The sequence below is a fragment of the Staurois parvus genome, unplaced genomic scaffold (assembly GCF_062004578.1).
Source record: "Staurois parvus isolate SC_StPar_1 unplaced genomic scaffold, SC_StPar_1.0 ptg000505l, whole genome shotgun sequence".
Lineage (NCBI taxonomy): Eukaryota > Metazoa > Chordata > Amphibia > Anura > Ranidae > Staurois > Staurois parvus.
This window is the reverse complement of record NW_028318301.1, coordinates 6,184,115-6,192,446: the sequence shown is the minus strand read 5'-3', so window position 1 is coordinate 6,192,446 and position 8,332 is coordinate 6,184,115.

The following is an 8,332-nucleotide window of genomic DNA, read 5'->3' as shown; positions in this document are numbered from 1 at the left end:
GTGAAGCCCTTGAGAAATCCTGGAGATGGGCATGGGAGGAGGAGACAAGGGAGCTAGAGAGTAGGAGGTCTTGTGAGGAGTGGTGAGTATGGTTTTGGTGGTATTTAGAGACAAGGTCAGTGATGTAATTAGAGGCAGTGTTGTGAACGGCTTTATACGTCAGTGTTAGTGTTTTGAATTTTATCCGTTGGGCAATTGGAAGCCAGTGGAGGGATTGGCAGAGAGGGGTGGCAGATACAGAGCGATTAGTAAGGTGAATGAGTTTGGCAGCAGCATTCATGATGGACTGGAGTGGGTATAGCCTGAAATGAGGTAGGCCAGTGAGGAGGGAGTTACAGTAGTCAAGACGTGATATAATAAGGGAGTGAATGAGTTGCTTAGTGGTGTCCGAGGTTAGGAACGGTTGTATCTTGGAGATGTTGCAGAGGTGAAGTCTACATGAGTTTGTCAGCGATTGGACCTGGGGCTGAAAGGACAGATTGGAGTCTAGGATTACACCTAGTACCCTGGCATGAGGGGAGGGACTGATGATAGTGTTGTTGATCTTGATGGAGAAGTTGGGGGGGGGGGGCACGGGCTGGGGGGAATACTAGGAGCTCAGTTTTGGAAAGGTTGAGTTTGAGGAAGCGGAGTGACATCCAGTCCGATATGTCACTTAGTAGGCTGGTGATGCGATAGGAGACTGAGGGGGTGAGGTGAGGAGTAGAGAAATAGATTTGTGTGTCGTCGCCATAGAGATGGTAATTGAAGCCTTGGGAGTTTATCAACTGGCCAAGGGAGGAGGTGTAGATGGAGAAGAGGAGGGGTCTGAGGACAGAACCTTGAGGGACCCCAACAGAGAGAGGGAGTGAAGGGGAGGTGGCAGCATTATAGGTAACACTGAAGGAGCGCTGCGATAGATAGGAGGAGAACCAGGAGTGGAGCAGAGGTACTGTGTATATATATATATATATATATATATATATATATACAGGGATTAAACAAAAAATGGAAACACTACATGATTTGCAAGTGTGAAAGTGACGACATGTTTTGTGTTGAAAGCTGAAGTGATGTAACATTCTTTTGCTTCTCCTGTGTGATGAGACACCTAGCTAACAGGTGGGAAGCCTCACTTTCGTCATTCACTGCGTTTGCTGCTAGTGATACAGAGTCATGTCAGAGCTTACTGAGCTTCAAAGAGGGCAAATTGTTGGTTCCCGCTTAGTTGGTGCCTCTGTGACTGAATTTGCTGATGTATTTACCATCTCACGAGGTATAGTATCAAAGGTTATGATGGCATATACAGTTTCCAGGAAAACATTGTCTGATAAGCATAAGCATGATCGACATGGTCAACTGACCATTGTGCAGGATTGGGACCCGGAATAAGAAAACAACTGCTGCAAAAGTGACTGCAGAACTTAATGACTGCCGGGACTGTGATTGAGCTCTGCAATCATTTTTTCCATTTCTTCTTTTGCCTGCTTCTGTTTGTAAGCAAAGCAGCTGGGGGATCCTGAGTGATGTTATTGACATGTTATGTCAATGTGATGTTATGTGTGAGGTGAAAAAAATTTTAACATCCAAGAAAACTCATCCTCAACCCACTCTTACCTCTCAACACATCTTTTAAAAATTTTGTAAGCAGAATGCTCCTAGATCCTAGGATCTACTCATTTTTTGTAAAATGTGTTACCATTTGTTTGTATATGAAAAAAAAATGTCTGTCATTTTGAAGCAGGAATGTACTGTAGCTTGCACAGATTGGTGGACAGTAGATAATTGTGATAGACATGCATTACAATGGTTGTTGCTAGATTAATTTTAGGGGTCATTAATGAACTTTAACATCTGATAAATATGTGTTTATGTTTTATTTCATTAAAAAATGTATACTATGATTTTCAACGCTTTAAAGAGGACTTTCAGATTCCATCATAAGTGCCTCTTATTATCCCCACCTCCTTTTTGGGGGAGGTGGGAAAAAGACACTTGGCCCTCAACATTAATGCAAGGATGCTTTGCAATTGGGGAGGAAAGGTAGATAAGGGCTTTATTGGAATATTTATGGCAACACCATGTTGTTTTTTTTGGGATTACCTACAGTAAGTAACATAATCAATTATCGAAAAAAGATCTTTTATGGACAAAGATATCATCCAGGGATCCCCTGAAATTCCCAAAGTCAGATAATGTTTGAAAACTAAAGTGACAGTGCACAGAATTTTAGTGGTTAAACTAGATTTCCAACCTGGCTATCTAAAAGTGGATGGAGTATTTTAGGCAGCATATTGTCCCTGAAGTTGATGTGTTGAAAGCAGAAAAAATGGGCAAACATAAGGTTTTGAGCTACTTTGACAAGGGCTAAGTTGTAATGGCTAGACGGCTGGGTCAGAGCATATCCAAAACTGCGGCTCTTAAAGGATGTTCCCATTCTGCAATGGTCGGGACCTACCAAAAGTGGTCCAAGGAAAGGAAACCAGTGAACCAGCATGGATGGCCAAGGCTCATGATGCATGTGGGGAGCAAAGTTTGGCCCAATCCAATAAAAGAGCTACTGTAGCCCAAATTGCTTAAAAAATAATGCTGGTTCCAATAGAAAGATGGCAGAACAGTCGGTGCTTCACAGTTTGCTGTGTATGGAATTGCGTAGCCACGGATCGGTCATGGTCATGCTGACCTAGTATGTCCACAATCAAAAGCACCAACAATGGGCACAAGAGCATCAGAACTGGACCACAGAGCAATGGAAGAATGTGGCCTGCTGTGATGCATTCAAGAATGGTTTGAGGAATACAACGAGTTTGAGCTGTTGATTTGGTCTCCAAATTCTGGATATCTCAAACCTATTAAGCATCTGTAGGATGCGCTGGAATAACAATTCTGATCCATGAATGCCCCACCTCACAAATGACAGGACTTAAAAGATGTGCTACTGACAACTTGACAACTTGGTGCCAGATACCACAGCATACCTTAGGAAGTCAAGTGGAGATTATGCCTCAATTGGTTATGGTGAGTGGTCATAATGTTATGGCTGATCATTGTATATATAAACACACACACATATATATATATTGTGAATATTTAGTGTCATGGGGAAGTCTTCAAGGACCTAGTCCACTCTCCAACTTGTATTTAATAGCTTTTCACTCACGTTTATTTAAAAGTTACTTACATTAGGTTTACCAGGCAGAGGTCTCCAACATCAGTTCAAGCAGCAAAACTGGTGTAGCCTCCTGGCTATTCTGGTCCACCCAAACTCTCCAGTCTGTCACCACACTGGCTATCACATGCAGGCATCAGTTTAGTCAAGTGCAGAGACTCTCTTATGCAGGCCATAGATGGGGAGAAAAACGGCCGATTTTTCTTAAAAAAAACGAAAAATCGGTTGTTCAAGCGGCCGACGTTAACATCAATGGTAAAAAAAATCGGCCGATTTTCATCCTGTCTACAGCTGGCAAAAAGTGTCCCTGCAGAGAGCTCCGCTATTTCTTTGACAGTTCTCTGACAGTTCCTTGACATTTACAGCGGTTGCAACAATGTATCTATTTGTATCCATTTAGGATACAGATGTTTTTATTTGGAAACAAATAGATACAATGTTACAACCACTGTAAATGTCAAGGAACTGTCAGAGAACTGTCAAAGAAATAGCGGAGCTCTCTGCAGGGACACTTTTTGCCGTACTGGAATTCCTCTAATTTTTCATCCTTCTTCTTCTTCTCCTGCTTCATCATCATCCTCTTCTTCTTCTTCTTCATCATCATCCTCTTCTTCTTCTTTTTCTTCATCATCATCATCATCCTCTTCTTCTTCTTGGTCATCATCATCCTCTTCTTCTTCTTCTTCTACGTCTTCATCATCATCCTCTTCTTCTTCTTCTACTTCTTCTTCCTCTTCCTCTTCATCATCATCCTCTTCTTCTTCTACTTCTTCTTCTTCTTCCTCTTCATCATCATCATCCTCTTCTTCTTCTACTTCTTCCTCTTCATCATCTTCATCCCCTTCTTCTTCTACTTCTTCTTCCTCTTCATCATCATCATCCTCTTCTTCTTCTTCTACTTCTTCTTCCTCTTCATCATCATCATCATCCTCTTCTTCTTCTTCTTCTTCCTCTTCATCATCTTCATCCTCTTCTTCTTCTTCTACTTCTTCTTCCCCTTCTTCATCATCATCCTCTTCTTCTTCTTCTTCTTCTTCCTTTTCATCATCATCATCCTCTTCTTCTTCTTCTTCTACTTCTTCTTCCTCTTCATCATCATCATCATCATCATCCTCTTCTTCTTCTTCTTCTACTTCTTCCTCTTCCTCTTCATCATCTTCATCCTCTTCTTCTTCTTCTACTTCTTCTTCCTCTTCTTCATCATCATCCTCTTCTTCTTCTACTACTACTTCTTCTTCCTCTTCATCATCATCATCCTCTTTTTCTTCTACTTCTTCTTCCTCTTCATCATCATCATCCTCTTCTTCTACGTCTTCTTCCTCTTCATCATCTTCATCCTCTTCTTCTTCTTGTCTTCCTCTTGCAGGTCACTGCTCATGCGCAGATTTTTTATCGGTAAAAAATCGGCCGATTAGCCCATTATTGCCGCGAAAATCGGCCGATCGGCCGATTTTTTCCAACTTTCCCGATTTAAAAAAATGGCCAAAATACCAAAAAACGGCCGACCAAATCGCCCACTAACGATCCGAAAATTGGCCGATTTTATTTTCGGCCGAAAAATCGGCCGATTTTCGACCCATCTATGGCCTGCATAAGTGTCTGCATACACACACTGCTTCCCTGTCTGCCAGATGCTTCCTTTAGAGAGGGTGGAGATCTGATCCACAGTTCTCAAACTATAGGACCTGTGCATACTGTAACTCTGCTATCAGTGAGGACTGGCCACCCTCTAAGACCTAGAAATGATGGCATTAACCTACCTAAAGCTCTGGAAAGCCTCCAGGACCCAGAAAAGGACTTACTAAACACTGAGAAAAGGACTGCTGGTTACATACCTCTGACCCCTGCACTCTACGTTTTATAACCCTGTGTCCCCAAAAATAAGACCTAGTACTATTTTTGGGAATTGCTAAAGTATAAGATCTATCCTGAAAATAAGACTTAGTTGTGATCAGGGCTTTTTTTCAGCCGGAAAGTGGCGGATTGCCATTCCGCCACCTCTGGCACTAGCCCTGTGCACACCAATATCTACTTTCTCTTATAAACACAGAAGCGCAGCTTTTGTGTTTGCAAGTGACAGTCCCTCTTGTAAGTGACAGCACCATCCGCTCCCACAGAACCTCCTTACCTCTGTACTTACTGTGGGACAGGGAAGGAACAGAAATCTGTGGGCGCAGACTGCAGTGTGTTTAGGGGTGGGGCATCTCGTCCTGCAGCCTAATGCATGGAAGCCGATTCCCCAGGGGTGATCGCCGGCTAGTGGGAAAGAGGCGAAGTGATGAGTGAGTGTGCTTGGTGCACTGTGTGGGAAGATATGACCCGAAACGGGAGTTACTATAGAGAGGGGCCGGCTGCTGACAGCTGTTTTTTGCAAAGCTAGCTAACCATATGAGAGCAGTGGAGGTGGGGATGTGCAAAAGTGATCTGCAGTCGGTGTTGCAGAGATAAATTGACAGGTGAGTTGCACACAGGGTGCACCCTGTGTGAAACGCACCAGTTGATTCACCTCTGCAACACCTGACTGCAACTCGCAACTGTCATCAGCCGACCCTCTCTATAGTAACCCTCATCCACAACTGCCTGCAGCTCACCTCTGCACCACCTGTCCACACCTGCACATTAAAAAATAAGACCTACCCCGAAAAATGACCTAGTGTGTTTTTTTGAGCCCAAAAAAATATAAGACAGTGTCTTATTTTCGTGGAAAACACGGTACTTCTAACCGCTGCACTATATACACTATGTTGTACATTACATTTTTCTAACCCTTGTTCTTTATATGTTACATGTTGTACATATTTTATTTACACACTCCTGAGCAGTGTTCATTGCCTCAACAGTTGCTGTCCCTGAATGAATAGTCCCTGATGTTTTAATTAAGTACCTCTTAAGCTCAAAATGTTAAGTCTCTAAAAATTCTGTGCACAAAAAAAGTATATGTAATGGAAGAGTTAATTTTTTTTAATGATCTTGCTCAGGTTTATATGTGTCTTTGAGACACTAGCTTGTGGCATAGTAGCTAACCAATATTATATGTGTGTAAAGACTGTGGCAGTTGTATGCTATGTATGTAAGAAGTAGACTCCGGATCTGTCTAATTAACTATGCCCTACTGTTAGTGTAGTGTGGCCGCAGACACTACTCAATATGGTGCGCAAAGCCTGCTGCATTACTGTTCCTCCTTGTTTGCCCAGGGGTGCCCTGGGTCCTTCACAATCATAGTAATGCCTATACTTCTTAGTCTGAAATGTTGATTTTATCTAACGTTTTACAATAAAGTTGGCCTCATAGACCCTCCACTACACCAGAGAAAAGGTCCTGACAACCTCTGATCTCATCGGAGCCCTCCAGCAGCTGCAGAATTGGACAGTAATGTGAACACTGTGGTGAGATGACCAACCAAATTTTTGTGACTGCTGGAGGTTCTCAGACTTGAGCTGGCCATACATTATACAATTGTATTCAATTTCCATTAGATTTACCTTTGACTATGTAGTGCAAGGGCCTGCCTGATTACATACAAATTTAAAGGGATTAGGTTTGACCTCATATTATATGGTTTTGGTAAATCTAAAGCAAAATTGTACAAGAAAATTGTACGGCCTAACTTATGAAATGTACATTATTTCTCCCCTAGTCCCTTCAGTGTTAAATTGGCAGTATGTATAAGCATATATTGTGCTCAACCAAGCAGATGATTAGCATATATCAAAGTTGCACATACAGTGGTAGTGGGATATCCTTTAATAATTGTACTGCAAAATATACAGTTTAATTGAAAAGTCATGTGTAAATCATGAGGCCTTAAGGGAATAATGTGAGTTGCAATTTTTCGTATGTATATAGGCCCACATACACATAGGGGGCTACTTATTAAGGTTTTTACACAATATTACATAATGCTCTCTCCCAATATATGTGACATTTGTGTAATTATTATTATTAATAACAATAATAATAATATACGGGATTTATATAGCAGCAACAGTATTTCTACTACGGGGCAGCGTGGAAGCGGTTAATAAGAGGTCATAAAATATTCTTAACAGTGAGAACAGTGCACTTAAAAGGAAAAATCTGTTGTTATAAATCTGTTGTGTGACAGTGGACAGCCCTACTTGCAGCACAGCTCCAGCCACTCCCCACCGTCCACAACAACCAGGTGCATCCAGCTACTCCTTTTTTCGCCAGATCCTCTCCACTGACGCTGCTGGACAGGTGAGAGCTGTCCCACTGCCCCCCTCCTGTAATTCTGTCCCCCCATCTATCCCACTGCCCCCTCCTGAGACACTGCCCCCCACCTACTCGCTACCCCCTCCTGTGCTGATGCCCTCTATCTATCCTGCTGCCCCCCACCTATCCCCTGCCCCCTCCTGTGATGCTGCCCCCCACCTATCCCCTGCCGCCCTCCTGTGATGCTGCTCCCCACCTGTCCTGTTGCCTTCTACCTCCTGTGATGTTTCTCCCCCTCCTTTGACACCGCCTCCCCTCCTGTGACACTGCCCCCCACCTATCCTGCTGCCCCCCCTCCTGTGACACCGCTCCTCACCTATCCCACTGCCCCCCATCTGTCTTGCTGCCCCCCTCCTGTAGGGGCATTTTACTGGGGACAGACAGACCTGGGGGTGGGTCTTACTGGGGACAGACTGATCTGGGGGGGGTTCTGCATAAAACATTTAACAGTGTCATTTCATGAGACAATTTAAAAGGGTGTCTTTAGGGATGGAATTAGGGGCAGGGCAGGATAGGGGTTGATGGAACAACTGGTGGCGAGTAACTCTTAAGGCCTCACTAGTAGTTCAGGACTTTAAATTTAAGTCCTGGTCTATGTCTGCACACTCTGTTAGGATAGATGCCACCTGCAGCCAGCTGTTTTATAGTTTTTGATCTGGCTGATGATTTTACTTTTTGTTTATATATTTTTTGTTTTTTACTTTTTTTTATCCAATCAGTATGTGTAGACATAAAGAATGTATATTTTCCTTTTTCTGGGTACAGTGGTAACCTTTAGAGAAAACTAGAATCCACAGACAACTCCATATCACCACACAGTATTGGTATGATATATTATATTGTGACTTTAGGAAAATATATAGAACAAAAACTAATGGGTTTGCTATGTTATCTAGCTAAAACTAACTAAAGAGCAAGCAAGGAGAAGTTTTCCTTTTTTTTAGGGAAAAG